This window comes from Eulemur rufifrons, chromosome 8, assembly GCF_041146395.1.
Source record: "Eulemur rufifrons isolate Redbay chromosome 8, OSU_ERuf_1, whole genome shotgun sequence".
NCBI classification, from domain to species: domain Eukaryota; kingdom Metazoa; phylum Chordata; class Mammalia; order Primates; family Lemuridae; genus Eulemur; species Eulemur rufifrons.
The window spans coordinates 27343500-27366937 of NC_090990.1; positions in this window are offsets into that span (position 1 = coordinate 27343500).

Here is a 23438-nt window from a genome sequence, read left to right on the forward strand (position 1 = left end):
CACTCCACATACAGAAATCCCACACAGGTGCACAGCTCACAAAGAAATCTGTGGGTCAGGGCTCTTCATTGCAACTACCGAAGTCAATCGTAGGCTGTGCAGCAAAGGAGACTACCTGGCAGCTCGCAGTATCTAGGAAGGAACCACGCTCCAAAGCAGGTAGAAACCCAGGAAGTCAGGAGGAGTCTGGGCGGAACACCACCTCAGCCACTCCTGGAGCCACCACCTCCACCTGCTGGCTCCACGGCCACCAGGATGAATTGTAACCTGCCCCCTAACCTGCGCACCACTCGGTCAAGAACCACTGCACAGGTAGACTGGCGGAGCACAGACCACGTGCCCTTGCACGTGGGTACCCGACTCCATTCCACCTCCGCATGGGGGGACAAGCTTTCCCTCCCATCCAAATGGATACCAGGCAATCCCAAAAGACAAGTATCTGCTGTGCACTCCTTTCATCTCTATTACTACATTTGACTTTCACGAGAATCCTAAGAAGGTAGCAGAGCAGCAGTTAGTCCCCCAAACTAAGACTCAGCAAGAGCAACTGACTTCCCAAACCAATGTTAGAGGAAGACATGAGCCCTTTCTGCCACTCAGAACTGTTTGTGGTCTGATTCTGTGAACCATTGACAAGAAATGTGTCTCATTTGAGGAATGAGTTATTGGAAGAGGATCAGCTATCACAATCATTGGATCCTGTACTTCATAAACTTACTGATCTGCACGTCATTTGTCTTATTTTTTGTTGTTGTTAATACTTTTTGCCCCTGGAGAAAAGACTGTGAGCAGTGAGCTCATCTGTTCTGCCATTCAGAGTATTAAATTAACACCTCGACACGTGGACTAAAACTTAAGAGGTGAAAAATCTGGTCCTTGCAGCCAAGATCAAATATCATTTATCTTAACCTTGCATATTATGAAGACTGTCTAAAAATGCAACTCTGAAGTTCAATGGAAACAAAGAAAAATGTTGGAACTTGTAAAATCTTATAATTTTGCTAAATCTCAGAGGCACCTTGCCTCTTTCTGCACTGCCTTTTTCTGGGCCTCAGAAGCACACTGGGGACAGTGCGGGGTGAGAGGGATCAGGGGATCTCTCTGGAAGAGGTGACATTTGAGATAGATGGATCTTGAGATTGGAAGTCGCATGAGGCTGCATGGAGAAAAAAAGCATTTAGTTACGTTGGTGCTCTCAGGACACCCAGGGAGCCAGCAAGAGATGGGGCCAGACGGGGTGAGACACCAAGCATTCCTGACTTGGCCTCTGACAAAAGGACATTTTGACATGGACTAAAAACACAAACCATCAATAGGTATCGTTTTTCTTATCAGCACAGTCAGTGGTGGGCATCCTTGCCCAATTCTTAACCACCATCCCATAAATTCAGTGAAACTGAGTGGTCAGAAATAGAGTATGGATCCTGGATGTCTGTGATTCACATTATCTTATGACAAAATAACTGTACATAATTATTTATTCTTACATTTGTACAAGCATAGAAAAAAATCTAGGCTATAACCCACAGTATTGTCATCTAGCCCTAGGAGTGATAGGATTATAAGGGACATTCACTTTCTACGTTATATATTTTTGTAAGGTTTGAATTTTTCAGTAAGCAAGTATTTCTTTTGTTATCAGGAAAAACAAATAAAGAAAAGTGTCATCTTTAAATGGTAGTTTTCCAATCTGTCATACTAAGCTGATAAGGCCACATTAAAACATCTCTTGCCACAAAATGGCCACATCAACCAGGCATCATCCAAAAGTCCTGCTTAGGGACACTGAAAGAGCTGAGTGACAAGCATTCTGCTGCTCTCCACCCTCTCTGCAAGCCGTGGCCACTGGCCCATCCCCCTGACCTGTCCCAAACTCACCTGGACCCCAAGAACAAGCCCTTTGGCAATATTTTTAGTTGGAAGTTTTAAAATCCCAATGGATTAAATGGATCAGTGGATGGAGAAAAGAATATTTCCTGAGCTGTCACCAGGGAAGAAAGCCCATCCTCTGTGGCCATTTCACCACTTTCCAGGGACTCTGTAGAGAAATGTGTATAATATATAAATAATAGAATGCTGAGGTTGGGGGAAGAATCAAGGAGTTCCTAATGACCTGACCAGAAGATGAATGAGGGAAGAAATAAGGTGAATGTGAAGTGATCTAATTCTGGATGGTTATTAGAATTATGAGCAAACTGCCCCGGGCTTTTAAGTCAAGTCATATTGCTGCAGAGTTACTGTTTGGAGATCACAACGGGAGGGAGAAGCTTTTCATGCTCAGGCATCTTGGCTGAAATGTCAAGAATATTGTCCAGTTTAAAAACTGACTTAATAACATTAGCATCTCCTGCCTGAACCCGGCAGATACCTTCATGGTGCAAAATGTCAACACACAATTTCTCAGACCTGGCCAAGGCATCTTTGTTCCCCAGTCACACAGGGGGTCTTTGTTGGCCAAAGGAGGTAGTAGAACAGCTTAAGGGTGTGTCAAGCCCCAGGCCTCCCCTCCAGACCTGTGACAGAGTCCAGGGGGAAGGCCAGCTGTCCGAACAAGTCAAGGGTCTACCCCACCCTCCTCTGCAGAAACAAAGGCCAGGGATGCAGGGCTAATGCCGGATGCACCTGTCAGCATGAGACCCACCTCCAGAACCCAAACTATGGGCAAGGAGCTCAGATGCTAAGACTCTAAGGCCACAAAGAGGTCCCAGAGCCAGCAAGGACAGAACCAGCTGAGTGGGTAAACATACATAGTACCTCCTGTCCGGATCACCAGGGATACAGCTGTGAATAAAACCCCTCTGTTCCTACCCTCCCAGACCTCACAGCTCACAGGGGAAACTGACTTGACCCAAATTACTACAGATAAGCATATGTGATAACAGCTCCCAAGGAAAAGAGAGGATGTTCTGAGAAGTCACAGCAGCCCGTGGTGGTTCATGCTGGGGTCTGGAGCTCAGAGGTCAGGAGAGTCGTGGGCTGATGCTCCCACAATTTTGAAAGGACCACGGTGGATTTTACACAAGCAGACATGTGAACAGAAGTCAGGCTGCAGACAAAGTGGAGAATGAAGAAGCCCACTGTAGACATGCCTTCAATTCCACTGTCCCCGCCTGCACTTCCAAACTATGCAACCCTCAAAGCAAACATTCCTTCCACACCTCCAGCTACAAGCAGATAGGGTGAGTGAATCAGGTCATAACCAGCCCCCATGCACACACCTCCTTTGTACCTGACCAGACAGCTTTCCTGGGGCCTTGGCAGTAAGGCCTTGAAGTATCTGAGCCATTCCAGCCTGCTGGCTCACAATGGTCCAAAGAACAATATTTGTAGCAGACAGTTTCCCTGCTTAGAATCTCCTCTTTTCCAAAACTGACCCCACCCACAAATTAGCATTGTCAATATGGCCCCACCTCCCCAGCCCAATCCTAATCCCATTGGACTCAAAGTGATTGGCTGAGAGGTGGACACATGACCCAAGCAGGCTGGCTCTCCCCATCACTCAAGAGGAAACCTTAGTTTAAACCAGAACCCACATTTCCAAGGCACAGGTGAAAGGCACAGTGGCAAGTTGGGGGAGGGGGTTCTGGTTCCTACATTAGCCTCTCCCAGAGTTGCCTCCCAGCACAAATCTAAGGTGGCCGTTTTCCTAGTGCTGGTGACGTTTGCTGGGGCCTTGAATTAGTCAGAACTGGCTACACTAGGTTGCAGGAAGAACTAAACTACCAAAGTGCAGGGGCTGAACACAATAAAGGTTGATTTCTTACAAAAAGTCAGATGTGGGTCATGCTGCCCCACACTGTCTAGAGTATTCGGCTCCAAGGTCTCTGTGGCAAAGGCAAAAAGAGTTGGGGGAGGCACAGCAGCTTTTAACTGCCTGTGCCCACAGGTGACCTGTTACTTCCTCTCAAAGCCTATTGGCCAGAACTAGTCACATGTCCCCAACCTCGCTGCAAAGGAGGCTGGGAAATGTAAGCATATGCATACATACTGGAGGAGCACCAACTGCTTTAAGCCATGAATTTTTTTTTTTTTTTTATCTCCAAATATTAGTTGAGCCAGAGTTCCTACTTTCTTTGAATTTTCTCCAGGGCACCAAAGAGCCATGGCTGTTGGAGGGGAGCCCAGAGGCCAGGAGCCTGGGGAGTATTTGTTTGTCCTGCCCTGAGAACACAGCGCCCACTTGGCCTGACAGAGTCCTCCAGGCTCTGGGCACCAAAGTCCTCCTGCACAGAGACACTCCAGGACAGATAACCAGACCTCGGCCTCCTGCAGCCTGTCTGGGAGCCCTGGGATTGGGCCGCAGAACTACACAAAACCATTCTTGCTGAAAACTCCGAAAAATGCTTCCTGAGCAATTAGGCCAGCACAAACAAATTGGCCCAGAAAATCAAGGCTCCCACAAGCGCAGGGACTTGATCTTGAAGGAAGACAACATTTCCAGCCTTGTACCTCTTAATCAACACAATTATGCAGAGGCCTTTGCCGGCAGTCCTCCTGCTAGTTTCTGCCCGAGCCCAGACAGTGCTCGATTGGGAAGAACCTAATTAGCGGAGGAGGAGAGCGGCCCGGGAGGGGGCGGCCGGGCCCTGCTCGGGAGGCTGCGGGAACCTTCAAAGGAGCCCTTCCCGGCGACTGGAGGGCTCTCCCGAGCCCAGAGCTCAAGGTGAGGGGGAAGTGGCAGCTCCACGCTTGTAAATCAGCGGCGCCTAATGTAAACAATGTACTCTTCCTGCTTCTAATGAGCCCATTTTCCCGCAGCTGGAAGGGGCGAGCGGTGGCAGGGCGGCCTTTGATGTGACGCGATGGAAGCTTGATGCGGCGGAGGCATTCTGTAGCAGGCTGAGCCCTTTCATCTCGGCTCCGAGAGACACCCCCCTCCTAGCGCCGGCTCACCTGGAAGACAGGTCTTTTGCAACAGCGGTTCTGGAATCAGCTGTCGAAGAAAACCAGATGGTTTTGCTTTTACTCGTCCCGATCAAATTAGCCCAGACGCTGTCTGGCTTCCTGGAGGCGGAGAGGGGTGGGTGCGGGTGGGGCAGGTGCGGGGGGGCTGGGGAGGCCACAATGGGATAGATTATGCAAATGTATGCATTTGTATAAACACGAATGTTCTTAAGGAAATCATCTGACTAAATTAGGAAAAATTGTTTATGATCAATGAGCGGAGTTAGACCAAACTCCCCAAAATCATCTGCGCCGTCCACGGTCATTGCCAAGAGCGCAGTCCCCCCTCCTGGCGGCTGGAGGGGTTGGCTGAGGACCTCAAGATGGAGGGGCAGGAGATGGGAGCAGACGAGAGACCCCAACCCAAGCTGCCTCAGGAAGCACAGCAGCCACCGGAAGGACAGAGCTGGAGGTGCAGGGGACAGCCCAGGCCTCCTGCTCTCCTCAGGAAGAAAGCTCACGTTCCATTTCCGCTCACACCTTCCTGGGCTTGGACTCAGGTGCTAATCCAGAGGACACGACAGGGATTCCCCACTGTCCTGCAAATGTCTCTCCCCTTTGGCCTCCTGCCCCAATGTCGTCCGCTCTCTCCCTGGCTCCACATTCCTGATGCTGTCCCAGAGCCAGGCCTTTCCATGCAGGTGTTCCCCCCGGGAAACCTCTGCCCCCCAGTACCCCATTCTCTCCCCACCACAAGCCTGTGAAGTAAGAGCGTATCATAAACTGTGCACAAAGGCTGTACACACCACACTTGTTCATTTGTTTTACCTAAGAGGAAACCAAGGCTCAGAGAGGTTATGTAATTGGCCTAAGTTTACCCAGATCATAAGTTGCAAAAAAAAAAACCAAACCTGTAAACAGAGCCTGTCTTAAAGATGCTGATTAAAACCAGTAACGTCTCCTTCATTCCCCTCACCCCCGTACCAGATGTTCACGCAGCATCCCTGGTAACAGGATTTTCCAGCAGAACTTGGGTGTGTGATCCAGGGATGCTCCACATGCACACACGCCTTTTGCATCATCTGATTTATTAATACATGGCAGTAAGGAGATGTCTGGGAAAAGAGCTCAAAGAATGTCAGCAGCTGGCGTGTGGATATATGGAGGCTGTACACAGGTGTGCCTGGGAGTCAAGTCCCTGCAGAGGTCAAATCCCCAGCAGGTCTGAGGGGGTCCTGGGAAAGAATCTCCCTGAAAGAAGAGTCTGGCTCACTAAGGGTCTGGGGACCAGGGAGAAGTGGTGCTTCTCTTCTGTATAGCTGCTTCTCCAAGCTGCTCCCGCCCAGCCAACTGGAGGAGAGAGAAAGTCTGGGAAGCAGAAAACCAAAAGAAGTGTGGCCCCTTGGGGCCCAAGCAACCCTGCTTCAGGGTCCTCTCAACAAGCACCACACAGCAAAGGAGTGAAATTACCACAGGCTTTGCAGCAGAGTGGCAAGTGTGGTCCTAAGGGGGCAAAAATGGTGGTCTCCATAGAAGAGGTGGAAGAGCCCAGGTCTGAGCAGCAGCCCTGCAGCAGAGCCGCCCACCCCCCACAGAGCGATGGCGATACATCGGGGCAGGCAGAGTGGCTGCCGTGGCACTGAGCTAGGGAAAGTTGGATGGACTACATGGGATGCAGCCTGACACCCCGGTATCTGCTGAAGACCCTAAGGCAGGTAAGGGGTGGGGGTCAGAAAAGACAGGATCTGAGTTCTTGTAGTTCTGCAGACATGGGCTCTTGGGCACATGGGAGCAAGCTATGTGCAGTAAGGGGACTTCATTTGCACCCAAAGGCTGTGAGGTCCCAGGAGACATTGGGGTTACACAACTCGTGCTGATTGATACCTCTTGTGGACTACCATTTGTCCCCAGGGAATACAGGGATGAATCTGCCACTATTTCTGCACTCAAGGAGTTCCCAACCTAGTGAGAGTGAAGACAGATGAACCAACAAGTATAATAAATGCTCCTTAGGCATTGCCTAAAGTACCATGGAGAGCAGAGAGGGAAACAATACATGCTTCCTGGTGAGCCAACGAAGGCTTCTGAGAGGAGGTGGCACATCACTTGGGCATTGAAGGGTAAGTAGGAGTTCAAGAGATAAAGCTGGAGGAAGAACAAGCCAGGCAGTGAGAAGAACCCAAGCAAAGGCCTGGAGGTGGAAGGTCTTTTAGGGGTTCTGGTGGAGCTGGAACACTGATGTCACACTTGGGGAAGGGGAGCAGGAGAAACAGAAGCTGACAGGGGCTTGTGAAGAGCATGAGGCTGTGCCAGGGCGTTTGCATTTTATCCACACTCGGAACCGGAATGTGTGATGCCATCGAGACCTCCTCCTCTACTTCCTTTTGCAGTGAACACCCTGGAAAGACACCCCAACTTCTCAAAGCTGTGCCCCACAGCAAGAGAGATGCCACATATGGCAGGGGCCCCAGGTGACCAGTTGTGAGCCCACTGAGAAGTTTTGAGGAAGACCAGAAGGGCTCCGGGTCCGAGAGCAGGACAGAGCTTCACACCAGGGGTGCTTTTTCCTTTCAAACCTGCCTCGCAGTGTGGGGGCACTAGCTCCCCCACCTCAGTCCCAGTGTGATCTCTAGTCCCCAGAGAAGAGGGAGGGATGGTGACACATATAGAGTGTACACAGCAAGGCAGCAGTTCTCAGTCCCGTCATTCAGATGAGGGAACTGAAACCAGGCAGGGAAAGGATTAACTCTGTCACGTGATGGCCATGACAAATCTAAGACTAGAACCCAAGGCTCCTGACCCCTGCTTTGTGGTCTTTCTACTAACCCACTCCATGTCCCCTAAGTGCTATGGGTTGGAGTCTATTTTTGGACCCCCGCAAGCTTCCAGAACAAAATTTGTTTACGATACTGTTATTGAACAAAGGGGTGTCATTCTAGTCCCCCAATACAGACACACACATACTCAGCTACAGCATCAACCATCGTAACAGCCAAAATCATTATGGCCCCTGCTGGGTACCAAGCACAGGGCCAGCCCTTTATAGGCACTACCTCTTGTCATTGTCATGGTAATCCTGTGTGTGTGGGGGGGGTGGAACGTCACTACCCCCGTTTTCCAGATGAAGGAAGTGAGGCTCAAAGTGGCTGAGCTGTCTCTACACACAGTGCCCGTAACACATACAAAGAAACACACTCTGGTACCAATTGGTACCGTGTCAACTTAGCTCAAACTTGAAGGTAAATATGGCCTCTGGGAAGCCACAATAACCCCGTCACTCTACAAGAAGTCCTGGGGGACCCTAACATGGCGAATGTGTCCCAGAATCCAACAAGGATTTCTAGCCCCCAAATCCAGCCAGTCCTGCCAGCTGCAGGCCAAGGAGGGAATACTGCAAAAGTGGTCTCTAATTCCAGTTCCCCAGTTCCAGACTGTCCTCACCATAGCACTTGAGCTCCCTCTGTCCTAGACCACAAGCCGTCATTTCCCACCCCACTGCCATAGCCACCTCGCTTCTCTCCCTTCCCACCCTCATCCCTACCCCTCACTTCATGCATTCTCCTTGAGGCAACCGGGATAAATCTGTTGAATGAATGAACGCATATGTGATCATGTTCCCGCTTTAAACACTTTAATGGCTCCTCATTGGTTTAAAATATAATTTAACTCCTTCCTATGACCCACAGGTCCTCCCTGATTGAGTCTCCCACCTCTGCGGTACAACTATCCTGCATTTCTTTCTGTTGGTCTGAGCATTCTCCACTCTCTCATCTCTGCACCTTTGCACATGCTGTTCCCTCTGCCAGAACACCTTTCCCAACTCTACTCACTTCTGTAATCCTTTAAGGCTCAGCTTAAATATCATCACCCCAAGAGGTCCTCCCCAACCATCCCCCACCCATCCTGGATCTCAGATGAGCTCCCTGGTTTAGCTCATCATAGCACCTACATTTCTCTTGTGGAAACCTTACTGCCCTTGTTCTTGAACTCCCCCATCTACATATATAATCTGTGTCTTCCTTGCTACACTCTAAATCCCCAAAGGGCAGAGACCATGGCTGTCTTGTTCTGCCCTGTATCATGTTCCTAATTCCAAGCACAGTGTCTCACTCATAACAGGAGTCAATAAATATTTGATGAAAAAAGAAAGAGACAAAGGAGGGTGGGAGGGAAAGGGGGAGGCCTTTGTCCTGTAGGAGCTGTCACCCACTCCCCACCAAGCCAACTGAGAAAACTGCCTTCAGTGCCCCCAAGGAGGAGTGGCAGCATGGAGCACTCCGAGGCCGGGCACCTGACAGCAATCCATTCGATCCTCACGACAGTGCTGTAAGTAGAGGCCGTCCGGTCCTTAGCCCCACTTGAGGAATCTGAAAGTCAGAGAGAAGAAGCAATATGCCCAAGATCACACAGCTAGTAAGGGACAGTGATGAGATTTGAATTCAGGGCTGAGTCCAGAGGCTAGACTTGTAACCAATACGCTATGCCACTTCCTGGGACCATCCAGAACAGTCACGGAGGCTGTAAGGATCTTCTGTGTGCAAGACCGAGTTTGCCATGAAATAAAATGAGCAGGAAGTTGCATCTCCAAAGTGAATTATGTGGAGGAAGAAAAGTTTAATCTTGAAACCCTTAAAATATATTCACATAAAACCCTAATCAGTCACCTTAAAGAAGCGGAGCCTCGCATATCACCTGTTATCTGAGCCAGAGAAGGAAAGTAAAATCTTCCCTTTTCAAGTGTGCAAGCTGGAAAGATAAGGAAGGTGAGAGACAAGCCTGACCTCCAAGCCTGCACAGCAGAGCAAGGGGGAAATGAAGATTTCACTCTAAAATGTTTAAGTGTGAGAGAGCAAAGTGCCTCCTCCCTCCGTACCCAGGGGGCATGCTCAAGGGAGTGGCAGCGCAGCCCCCTTGGCCAGGCCAAACCAGAACTCCCTGGACACAGAGGGAAAGCAGAGAAGCCAGTAAGGGGCTCTAACTATGGGGAAATTTTCTGTTCTTTCTCAAAAACATAAGCCCTCTTAGGGGCATAGCAAGTCTGAGCATGGTGTGGCATTCTCTATGGGTTAACTATCTGATGTCATTTTCCCTCTCCTGAAGCCTGATTTTGTCATGGTATCGGAAAGTCACAAGCTCATGTGAGTGTGTTTTGATTAGTCTAAGCCAATTCGGGTGATTCTGCCCCTCTGGCCAATGATTGTTTCAGAATGGGCATAGGATGCAATTCTAGCCAATGAGACACAAGGGAGAGTCTACTGGAGAACTTCTGGGATCTTCTAGATCTTTGATCTTAGAGAGAGATACTTGGAGCTGCTGCAGCCATTTTGTGACCATGAGAGAAACAGTTGACATACAGAGAATGTCAGAGAAGAAAAATGGAAAGAACCTGATTCCTTGAAGTAGTTATTAGATGACAGAAATAACCAACCCTGAAATTGTCCTAACTCCAGGTTTATTATTATATGAGCATTAAATGATCCATTTTGGCTAAACTTCTTTGAGGTGGGTCTTCTGTTTCTCACAGCTGAAAACATCCTAAATGATACATGTTGTCAAAAAAGCACTGATCTTGAAATTCAAACAGATTCAAGTTCAAATCCCAGTTCTACAGTGTGACCTTGGGCAAGTAGCATCACCTCTCTGAGCCTCATCTTTTCCATCTCTTCCTGTGGAAGTGAAATTAAACTCATTCACGTGAAAAATATTTATGGATACCTAATTTTGAGGCTATAAAAATGAATGGTGTAGTTCCTGCACTAGAGGGGCTCAATTTGGTGGGAGAATTCTGATACTTGCACAAATAACTACCATATTTCCTTTAATATATGATAGCATTGATTATTAGAGGCATCATTATTTTTTGTACTAATAAGAAAAAAAATGCTGCAAATGAAACTAAGATACAATGCTTTTATCACGAATTTTTATTTGATTCTCATCAAAAGAGCTCTATTCAACTTAATTAGACATGGTGGGGTTTTTTTAATCACATATCTCTCTTGGGCATCCACATAAAAAGAAAATGATAAGCAAAATTAACTGCTTACAGTCTCTAAAACTTCTTCACATTCAGAATCCAATTCTTCTGAATCACTTTCTATGCAGAAAGGTTTGTGGCTGGGTTTTCTCATATAACATTGTTGTCTGTGACATCAAGAGCATAGCAATGCTGCCTGTCTTCAGAAAGGGCTCCATTTCCATCTCTGGGGTTTTATTCCAAGCTGCTGACACCCACTTTGCAAGTTTTGATTCTGGACTTTCTTGGTTTTACCAGAAAGTGTCAACAGAAACTTGCAGACAAAATCCCAGGTTCACATTCCTTCCTCAAATGGCCCTTAACTGGTTTGTGACTGAAACATCAAGGGGCTGCAGTTGTCTGGTCAAGCCACCAGGAATGACAATCTACTTCCAGTGTGCACAAGCAATGGTAACCTGTCCAACGGTAATTGTGACAATGGCATGGCTTGCGAAAATGCATCCTGATTTCAGAGATATGAATCTGCGAAAAATCTTAGAAGTGATGAAATACAGTAGTTTGGTAATTGCATTTTAGTGTGATCTGGGCTAGCTAGACATACACAGTACTAGAAGCAGTAGAAGAATTGACTTCCGCAGCTTTTCAGTGGAGGTGGCCTTTGAGCAGGACCCTGAAGCATGAAGTGGAATGCACCATACAGTTAGGGGACTGTGTTCTACGTTGAGGGAAGAGCCTGTGCCTTACATGGAAGCATGAGGAATCAAGGCATATTTGGCAAACAGTCCATACTTTGGTGAGGCTTAAGCAGGAGGAAATTAACAAAATTTGAGGCTTGAAGGGTGCTTTGGAGATGCATACGTTAGGCTGAGGATCTTGGACTTAAGTCTATGGGCAATGGGAGCCACAGAAGGATAGTAAGATAGTCACATGGTCAGATCTGCATCCAGAAGAGATCCCTCTGGCCAAAGACTGGAGTGCCGGAGACGAGGCAGGGAGCAGCAGAACTGTTAGGAAGCTGTTATGTGATAAAGCTATACCTAAGTCAGGAGAGGGAGGGCAGATAGTTTCCAGATATGGCCACCAACAATTCCTCCCAACCCTCTGTGCACAAGCTGCTCTTCACATCAAGAGGTAGAGACCATTTTCCCTCCCCTCAAATCTGGGTAGACCTGTGATTTGCTTTCACGATAGAATGCAGGCTTTAGAGAGTTGGCAGCTTCTACTTTTCCCTCTGAAAGTCAGCTGCCACGTAAAGAAACTCAAGCTAGACTATAGAACATCTTGGGCACTGAGATGCAGGCTCATGTGTGACCTCGGTTACAGTGAGCAGAAGAACCACTCAGCTGAACCCAGGCAATTCCCAGAATCATGAGAAATAATAAATTGTCATTTGAAGCCACTTGGTTTGGGTGTGCTTTGTTACACAGCAATAGCTAACTGATACCTGGAGTGATGGAGCAGTGGGGAAGGATGAGAGAGACACTTATGAGGATGCAGGAGAGAACAACCATCATGAAGATTGTGTACACGGAATCTCTTGGGGGTGGGGGCGGGGGCAGGGGCAGTGTTCCCTAGAAGAGCTGCTGCAGAATCAGACCAGAACGTGAGTAGGAACACGCTCTGTATTTTGGAATGCACAGGGCAATGTCAAAAAGCAAAATTCTTTGCTTATGATGTGACTTGACAAACAGCTGCACATCCTCTAAGGGCAAGCTGCTCTCAGAGCCAGGGGGAAGAGTCCTGCCTGAGGCTCCTGTGAGGTCCGTGGTTCAGCACAACATAGAATAAGAGATTCAGAGGAAGGAGATAGCATGTTCAGATGTAGGTCAGGATAGGCTTTGTGGAGAAGAGGACAGTATTCCAATTGTTCCTTTAAGGACAGAAAATGTACCCAAGGGATGATAGGCAGAAAGAGCATCCTGGGAAGAGGGAACAGCGTGTGCAAAGGCACAGAGGTGGGTGGAGCACAGGGAGTACATGGGGAAACTGGGACAAGTAAGATTGGAGCTTGCAGTGTGTGCCGTGCCCTAGTGAGGCTCCAGTGGGAGCCTTCACAGATTCTGAACATGATTTGCAGTTCTGCTCCCCACCATTACTTTTCCCTCTCACCTGGGGTTCTAGGCAGCCTGGTATTAGAAATGCCAAGAGCCTGGCCCACCACACCCTGCCACAGTTCCTTCAAACACTAAAAAGCCTTTCTAATCCACACAGAGAGAGGAACTTGGGGACAAGAGCCATGGTTTTTGGTCCAGGGGTTGTCAACCACTAGCCATGTGACTTTGGGCAAATCACTTAACCTGTCGGGGCTTCCCGCCTTACCTGTAAAGTAGGAACTGGTAACATTACCTACCTTACAGGTTAGTTGTGAGGATTGAATGAGATAAGATATATGACAACATTTTGACTTTTTTACATGACATTTTTTTCTTCCCTACTCCTCCTGGTTCTATTAGGAGGAAATTTGTCTAAATATTCCTGTCGTCTTGCCTGGCCTTTTTCCCTCCCCACCCTGCCGGGTGAGTTTAGGAGAAGAACTGCCCTGCACAGCACAGCCTCTCCCTTCTTCCCCATCAGGCTCTGCCAGCTGCAGAGCACACGCCCTCTGCTCTGCTGTCTGCCATGCTGGGGACTCACTGTGCTCTAGTAGGGCACAAGAGCCAGTCGATGGGCCATGGATGACAAGAGAGGGTAGAAAAGGACGAAGAGTATATCTGAGGGGCAAACGGAAAAGATCTGGCACATCACCAAGAGGAGACTGGTTAAATGGATCATAGAATACTCATACCACTGACTAGCATGCAGCCATTAAAAATCACGCTGAGAAAAAAATATTTAATGACATTTAAAGAAATTCATTCTCTCTTTCAGTAAAAAAGTACATATAAAACATACAACACAACATAACTTTGGTTAAAAAGATATAGACACAGATAGTAAAAGCTTAAGAAGGCTGGGTGATACAACATTGGGCAATTTTTATTTTCTGCTTCTCTGAATTTTCAAAAATGTTCATTCTGAACACTATTGGGGCTTGAGCAGACTCAATAACTACCCCCCTTTTCACCCATGCAGACTCTGAACTAACTGAAGAGAATATAAAAGAATAAGACAGGCAGAGATCAAAGTATCAATTTTATTACTGATACTAGCAGAGTTGGAGGCCGGGCTCAGATGTGCAGCAACAATGAGCTTCTTAAAATTGAACCCATGGTGGAGGCAAACAGCCTTAATATCAGCACCATCAGCAACGATCGTCATCACTACTTGTACAGTTACGACATCTGAAAGACTGGTAAGTGTCCTGTCTACGTGAGCACATTTAACCTGTACAACAAGCCTGAGACATACGTTTTATTAGCCTTGTTTTTCAGATGAGGAAATGAGGCACACAGGGTTAACTCATTTTTCCAAAGTTACACCATGGCCAAGCTGGAACTCAAAACCCAGGTTATCTAACTCTGCAGTCCATGCTCTTCTCGTTTAGAGGGACTGCCTCGAAGGGCGTATCTAAGAACCTGCCCATGAGAGGGAAAGAAAGTTCTGGTATAACATAAGGATCTGAAACAGGCTCAGAGTCAGCCACCAAAGAGTTCTCCAAAACTGCCTGTGATGAGGTACGTATTGAGAGGACAGCCACTCAGATATTTTGTCCTGGTATAGGGCGCAGCATCAAGGAAAATCAATTAGCCTTGGGTTCACACATGCAATCTGGGATCCTAGTAAATGGTCGTGTGACCCCAGAAAAATCCTTCTCCTTTCTGGGCCTCTCTTCTCTGTGCAGTGAGAGTGTTGGGAGATTTGACCTGGCAGGCCGCCCCCAGCTCTGATACGCTGAGATTCTCGGGGCTGAGAGCTCAAGGCCAGGCTGGGGTCTGGTCCTACGGAGCCCGTGTGGGAGGAGCGGGGGCCCAGCCAGGAGAGCACACCCTCTGCCCATGGGCAGTGGGTCTGGGTCAGAAAAGAGATTTGGTTCTGAAAACAGTACTGTGTCAGCCAGCAGACATCTCCTGGCTCAGCTCCTTGCGCCACTAAATCCAGGGAAAAGCCAAGCGAGGAAGAATTAATCCATACATAGTAAGCTCTTTCCCTAAAATCTCTGGAAAGCCTGAGAGTGAACCCAGATCCGCCCCACTCTGAGGACCACAGAGTAAAGAGCAGCACCCGTGAGTGTGGAAGGAACTGTCTGCATTTAAAGTGGCCAGAGGACGCAGAAGGTGCTGCCGCCACTGTAGAAGAGAATGGCAGGTACCTCGGTGGCTGAGGACGTATGAGGGATGACCCAGAGCAGAAAGAATCCTTCCAGCCTTGCCCCCTGGCCTTCCCCTCTGCCCAAAGGCTGCATATCACGAACACCTGCAACGTGCTGCCCAAAAGCCTCTCTCTGGCTGGAAATAACCATCAACCAATGACGGACAGAAATTTGGTGGCGAAACAACACCCCAGCTTCCTCAGCCCTCAGGCGGGTCACTTGGAGACTCATTCAGACTGTGCCCCAGAGTTCCTCTAGGGGTCAAGCTCTGGGTGACCACAGTGGAACTGGCCGGGTGTCCTCCCTTCCCTGTTTTACTTCCCCACTCCCCCACCGATGTTTCCTAGGATCAGCTCCCAACCAAACTCTTTGGACTTGAACTCTTTTTTAGTGACTTTATGATGTCCGATTACACTACATTTGCAGAATTCCATTTCTGTGTGTTTCCAGGTGGAAGATCTGGAGAGCAGAAGGGAAGCAGCGGCCATCTTGTAGCTCACACACCATGGCTGACCAGCTGACACGCCCTGCTGGCATGAGGCCCACGGCTCCTCCACTTTCCCCTGGACCCCTCTGCAGTTTCTCTGACTTCCAGGTCAAGTAATGCATTAAGCTCTGTGACCAAGGGCCCTGGCCTCTCTGGAGGACACCCCTACTGTCAGAGGTAACACAAACAGACATCCGTTCCAGTTAGGTTTCATGGGGTTCCAGCTCACACTTCTGGGTTCCACCTTGACCTTGCCTTCCCTCACTCTCCACCTATCTTTCCTTCCCAAACACCTCCCTTCCAGATTTCAAGCTCTAATAGCAGACACAATGGCACAATGACCACAGCCTGACAGAGACTCCCTCAATGTGTAAAGTCAAATCCTTGTAACAGGCCGGGCACGGTGGCTCACGCCTGTAATCCTAGCACTCCGGGAGGCTGAGGTGGGTGGATGGCTTGAGGTCAGGAGTTCAAGACCAGCCTGAGCAAGAGCAAAACCCCGTCTCTACTAAAAATAGAAAGAAATTATCTGGCCAATTAAAAATATATATAGAAAACATTAGGTGGGCATGGTGGTGAATGCCTGTAGTCCCAGCTACTCGGGAGGCTGAGGCAGTAGGATCGCTTAAGCCCAGGAGTTTGAGGTTGCTGTGAGCTACGCTGATGTCACGGTACTCACTCTAGCCCGGGCAACAGAGCGAGACTCTGTCTCAAAAAAAAAAAAAAAATCTTGTAACAAATCCCTTAAATGTGGATATAAATATTCTCCCAGAAGAAACATCAGAGATGAAGTGTATCAGTCAGGGTCCAGACAAACCCCCAGCAGGAGCCTTATATGGTGGTTTTGCTTCTTCCTGGTGGTGGTGGCATTTCTGTGATTGAATCCTCACTAATACACTTTGACTCAGATTCTGCTTGTGGGACAACCTAAAGCAAGACAGCCAGGAACTCTCAGGACCTACTGGGATGAACCAGCTAGAGGTGGAGCTCCCACAGACAGAACGCTGGGTATCCCACCCTTAGGGTGATCATCGGGAAGCCATCTTGACCCCCCACCCCTGCTGGTGAGGACCATATGCTACACAATCAAGTTTTGTACTCACACCTCACACTTCCTCCTGTGCTAAGAAAACAACGCCGACGTACTCTCTAGCATCCAACAAGAAATATTTGTGTTAAAATGTCAACAACATTATCACTCTGTTTTTAAGTGGTGGCATATTCCCTGGTGCTCAAAATTGAGAACCTCAGTGCAGACTCAGCCTATTTTACTTCTTGATTCCCTGGGGTTGAATTAGAAACCAAGCTCCAAGGGGTTACAAAACAGCCACACAACCCTTGTCCGGTGAAAGGAGCTAAGGGTTGGTTGGAATCAGGCTGGGATTCTCTGGGGATTCTAGGAGGTTGGAAACCATGAAGTTTGGGAATACTCCAACCTTATGATCGCCATCCCTAAGCAAAGCTGTCTGCTCCCCTTGCCTTCCCATCCTGCTCTCAACAAACATCCATTGGCCCGTTCACCACCGGGTATTTCTGCTCCAACTGACCCTGAACTCCTCAAGAGCAAGAGCATGACGGGCTCATGAGGCGGTGCTTGGGTGGAGTTTAGCGAGTGGGTGAAAGAACAGGCACTGGATATCGAGCCTCTTCTGGTCCCAGAACACGAACTCTGGAAAAGCCTTCCCCTAACTTCTACTCTAACCTCCTCTCCATACTGATGAGGAAACTGAGGCACAGGAAAGAGAAAGTTACCACAAGTTATGAACTCCTGGAAGCAGGAATGATGATGTATTCATCTCTGTATTCTCAGAACCAGCACAAGACCTGGCACAGTGTAGACAACAGTAGCTGCTATAGGAAGGAAGGAAGGAACAAAGAAGTAAGTGAACTCAGCTAGTTGTAACAAACCTAGAACTGGAAATCAAAGCTCCTGACTGCCAATCCACTGGAATCCTTCCTCTTCCTCCGTGCCTCTCCCACCCCACCCTCAAGCTTACAATTGCCCTTCCACTGTTTACCTGGAATTCTCTTGGAATACTCACCCAGAATCCCCTTGGTTTGCTCATCCAGAATCCTGACTCCTCATTTTGGAAAGTAGAACTTTTGGAATACCAATCAGAGGCATTTTGAGTATGTAAAGAGTATGTGAAAATCCTGGTTGCTAGGGCAGCTTTTTCAAGTCCATTGAATGAGGGCCTCCCGCTGCGAAAAGGAGCATAGAATTAAGACAGCTTTCAATCCTCCTTGCCACTACCTCCAGCCCTGCGTTCCCCATGTGATGGTCACTGGGAGATATTAGCATCTAAATTATTTTAAGGAGATATAATAAGATTCACCCAGCAGGCCATTAATGACGAAAGAGATTATTACTGGAAAAAATCCAAGACTGACTTTGAGCAGGGTTGGCTCATCTAAATGACCCTTTCCCTGCACCCCAGATCATCTTGGCCCCCAGAGATTATACAGATTTGAAAAAGTTACTGCCATGGAACACGTTCACGTTTATGCAAGAGGATCTTACGGAAGGAATCCCTTGAGAATTAGGGTCAGGAGTGCATAGCAGTGAGATAAATGAGATGTTCCCTGAATCGTAAGAATCCTCTGTGGCAGAATTTACAGGAAGCATCTCTAGTCTCCATATTTGGCAGGCATCCAGCCAGAGTTGTCAAGTATTAGATTAATTTTAATTCAATGCAAAAAACCACATTAGTGTAGTGTTGCAATCGAGAGTTGAAACATACAAAAGCCAAGAGTCCTTGAAGTGGATCATTCCAAAGCTTGAGCATCTTTTGAAGCGTCCATCAAAAAAGGCACATTTTCAGAGCATTCCAAAGCTATCTGCTGCCTTCAAGTCGTACCACTTAACCAGGTAAATGAGCCACTTGGCAGTGACCCGAAGGGATAGAGCTGTCGATTAATGTGACTTCACAGGTCCTGGCCACAGGAGTTAAAGTTCATATGCCAAGCTCTGTGATGTGGCATTCAAAACCCTCCACGGTCCAGCGTCAAATGTTCTTCACAGCCTCATCTTTTGGTACAACGCTCCACATTTTGCAGGCTGCAGCCTCGCCAGCACTTTGATCACCATTGGTAATCTTCCTGCCACACTTAACTTGCACTCCTAGCTTAATCTGCCCCACTCACAGCCCTGGGAGCAGCCCAAAATACTGTGTATTACCAGGGCACCCCCTCCTCTAAGCCCCAGCTTATTGTTGAGAGGGGGAGCACTTGACCTAGGAAAAGCAGCCCATGCCAACAGCCAATCAGGTTTCTCTTAAAAATCTGAACTAGTAGCTAAAGGCAGTAGTTTTGAGCCCCGGGGGTGGGGAAGATATTTTGAGGCAATATGCAATGATTACAAAGAGTCACCCCACAGAGAAGACAACACAAAAGACCACAGGAGGGAGGTAGAGAGAGGATGGGTGTGGGCTGCTGCCAGCTCTCCCAACCCTAGTTCCTGCCCCTCTCTCTAGAGACTCCTTACTGTACTTGCTATGCGTGGGGCCTGTGAGACACCCCTATATCCTGATGAGCTGGTTCTCTCCCAAACCATTCTGGGTAAGCAGCTTTCATGGGGTCCTTGGAAATACTCCCACTGGGAACACACAACAGCAGCCCCCTCAATGCAGGCAGGTAACGCCTGTCATCCAACTGGCCCTCCAGTGGATGGCCACATGGATGGCCCATAAGACTGCCCGTGAAGTCTGCTTCCAGCAGTGCCCCTCCAGCCTCTTTCTGCTGAGGTTGCCTCACCCCAGGAAGGAGGGTCTTTGGGTGGTAAATTAGGGTTCTCCAGAGAAACAGAACCAACAGGATGTGTATATAGAGAGAAAGACATTTATTTTAAGGAATTGGCTCACATGATTATAGAGACTGGCAAGTCCAAAATCTGCAGGGTGGGCTGGCAGGCTGGAGAGCCGAGAAGAGCTGATGCTGCAGTTCAAGTCAGTAAGCCATTTGCTGCGGAACCTCCTCTTGCTCAGGGGAGATCAGTTTTTTGCTCTATTTAATCCTTCAACTGCTTGGATGAGGCCTACCCACATTATAGAGGGCAATCTGCTTTACTCAAAGCCCACCAATTTAATGTTAATCTCATCCAAAAATACCCTCACAGAAACATACAGAAATATCCATGCAGTTTGACCAAATATCTGGGCACCGCAGGGCCCAGCCAGGTTGACACAAAATTAACCATCACAGGCGGTATCTGTTTTAAATGACCTTGTTCACACCCTCTGGCCTGTGGAAGTTCAGTGTGGTCACATTCACTTTCGCTCTCTACTGTAAATTGCCCGGACGCCACTCTGCTGTGTATCTCGAACTGAAGTGGTAACATAGGCCCTCTCACTAGGCTTAGGGTAACACCCCACCCCACCCCATGGACGGGGCTCGGGAAGGAAATGCCACAGCACCCCAACAACTTTTTTTAGAAAAAAACAATTTCTCAATTGTCTTAGAGCCTAAGCCAAGACTGAGACAGAGAGTACCATGTCCATGTCCTCTTACACTAGCTTGAGAGGGTTCCCATCTAGTATGAGACTAGTCCTTGTTGTATTCTGAGTTGAACCCACCCTCTCTCCTCTATTGCAATAGTCGTGAATAAAGTCTTTCTTACCCTTCTAACAAGCATCAGAGTAATTTTTTCTTTAACACTGGGAAAATGAGGGTAATACTATCTGCTGTGTTAGTTTCCTATTGCTGCTGTGACAAATCACCACAAACTTAGTGGCTTAAAACAACACAAATGTATGATATTACAGTTGTGAAAGTCAGAAGTCCAAAATGGGTTTCGTTGGGCTAAAAGCAAGGTGTCGACAGGGCTGTATTCTTTCTGGAGGCTCTAGGGGAGAACCTGTTTTCTTGCTTTTCCCAGTTTCTGGAGCTCACCCACATTGCTGACCTCATGGCCCCTTCCTCCACCTTTAAGCCCATAACAACTGGCTAAGCCTTTCTCACATAGCATCACTCTGACTCCAACCCTCCTACCTCCCTCTTTCCCTTACACAGACCCTTGTGATCATACTGAGCCCACCCAGCTATCCAGAATAATCTCCCCATCTTAACTTCAGCACATCTGCAAAGTCCTTTTTGCCTTATAAAGTAACAGGTTCCCAGGTTCCAGTGGTTAGAACATAGACATCTTTGTGCATCATTCTGCCTACTACACCTACCTCATGAGCTTGTCTCTAAGGACTTGATAAAATAATGCATGTAAACAGCTTAAATCCAGCATCCAGCACTTGGTAAGTGCTCAATAAATATAAACTGTTATTACTGTCTGTTCCACACCCCCACCATGTACCCACTGCAAATAAGGATTCAATGAATATTAGTTAGATATTATTGTTATTATCGCTGAGCCTCCCCAGCACTGCGCCCATCATCCTCTCCCATGGCACTTGTCACACTATGTTACTTAACTGTTCACATGTCTCTTCTCCCACCTCCGCCTCCTCAAGGAAAGTGACCCAGAACAAGGCAGCCTGGCCTTACACAGGGCCTGGCATAACACGGGCTCCCAGAAAATGTTTCAGGAAAGGCCACTGAATAAGGGCCAGACCCTGGCAGCACCTTAGGACAGTGGGCATAGCCTTGGGGTTGGACCCCAGGGCTCTGACTCTCTGCACAAATGTGGTGCCCCACCCCCCCATTCAGCCTTCATGAGTGGCCTGAAATTAGCCACTGACAATCCGCTGTGCTGGGCTGGGGAAGCTGGGCTGCATGACCCTCCACTCCTGCTCACCCCTGTTAGGAAGCCAGGCTCCCGGAGGAGGAAATGTCGAACATGAGCAATTAACCTGCATGCGCAGGAGCCACGCTCAGAGCAGAGCAGGACCTTGGGCTGCATTTGTTTCTTTGCCCAAATGCATGACTAGGTTGTCCAGCCACTGGCCTGGAAAATTCTCGTTTAGCAAACATCACTCTCCTTTGTTAGGAGAACTATCCCAGAGCTGAGACTTGACATCTTTGCTCTCCATGCAGTCTTGGGGAGACAGATGAGCAAGGTAGAACTTAGGAAGTGGGAATGTTTCAGCCCTTTCCTCTTGCATTAATGAGAGTGGGGCAAGGTAATGTACTGAGTTAATTTACAGCTCTTTTCCCTTTGTTCTCCCCTCTGGCTCGTGCCATGAAAGTGGTCAGGCCCTTCAGTGCCCCTTTTTTAGGGGAAGGTGTGTTTGAGGACAAGAGGTCCAGAAAGGGGCAGAGGTTGCCTTCGAAACACTTACATACTGGCTTTTGTTTTTTAAGCACTGAGCTCTGTGAAGAGTCCATGATTATCTCCCCTGACCACAGTATCCAGACTCATCTCTTTCCAGTCACTTCCCCCAACACACATACACACACATGTACATACACATGCACACACATACGCATGCATGCACACACACACTGTGCTCTAGCCACTCTGAACTGCTTCCTGAACTCATTTCACTCTCTCCTCCCATGTATCCCCCCAGCACCCACCAGGTCTTTGTACCTCCCATGGCCCTTTTCTGGCTTCTACTTCACTCTTTACCCTTTTATAACTGGCTACTTCCTAGTCTTATATTAGGTCCACACTTGAGCTTCCAGCACTCAGCATTGTAACTGCCCATTCACTCTCTGCCTGAGCAACAAAATACACAAGTGCTCCGCTTTGTAGCTCTAGGGGCCTGGTATGACAATCTGTGAAATGGATAGACGGATGGATGGATGGATGGGTGAATGGAAAGAAGGAAATAGAACCAAATCACTACCTTGTAACCACACTTACCCCAGGGAAACATTTTGAGCCCCATCCCCTGGCACCTCGTGGGTCCCCAGGATGTCTTGTCTATGCCCCCAGATGGCCATAGGGCACGGTTCCCTGTGCACCGCCTCCTCCAGGGCTCTTGGGGAATCTTCAGGATAAGAAATCAGGGGAAGCCTATGGTTTGACTATGATCTAGAAGCATCCTTAAGTTCTTCAAATAATTAACATTCCATCAGGCTGGGCTAGTCCTCTCATGGATGTTTAGAAACGCTGTAACTCAAAGTGAAAGCCAATTGCTGATAGCATATCAGAGGAATCGCCACGAGATACAGTCCCTGTCCCAGTCCAAACTGATGGTCATGCCAAGTTGAGAGATAATGGGTGAGGGCTCCGGGAGGAGCTGGTGGCTGAGGACAAGGATGAGAAATGGCTGCTTCGTGCTGGGCTTCAGTGTCGGTTTGTTCTGAGATAGAACAAATGAGGTTCTGGCCCTTGGGGAGGGCACGGTGCAGAGTTTTCTCTCTGGGGAGAGACCATGGGGGTGGGGGCACAGTCTGGATCACTTGTACAGTTTACATCCCCCCCTCCTGCCCCGGTGAATGTGGCCCCGGAGAGCTCAGTCGCAGCATGTACAGAGCAGCCTTTCCATAGCCTGCTCTCCTCCCATCCTCCCCCACCCAGACCTGTGCTCCCCCTGGGGTCCCCACCCGGGTGGCATCTAATCATGTAGATACCAACATCTACCCCCTCATAAGCCACAGACCTCAGCCTTCCCCCAAACCCCCCTTTTCTTCTCCCCTCAATCTCAAGGAGCAGGAATCCCTGCCAATCCTCCCTCTGAAATAACCTTAAGATTGCTCCCTGCTCCCTGCCCTTGGTGTTCCACCAGGGTCAGCCTCATCATTTCCAACCTGAACTATTGGAAAAGGGCCTCTTCAGACCCTTCCCAGCTCAATTCACACCCCCAGGGTCATCCTCCTAACACACATCCATTCCTGTGTACACAAGCACCTTTGAGCGCCTATTACGTGCCGTGCACTTTGGTGCTGAGAATATGAAAACAAACAAGATGTGATTACATCGTTCTCCTGCTCGAAAGCCTGGCTGC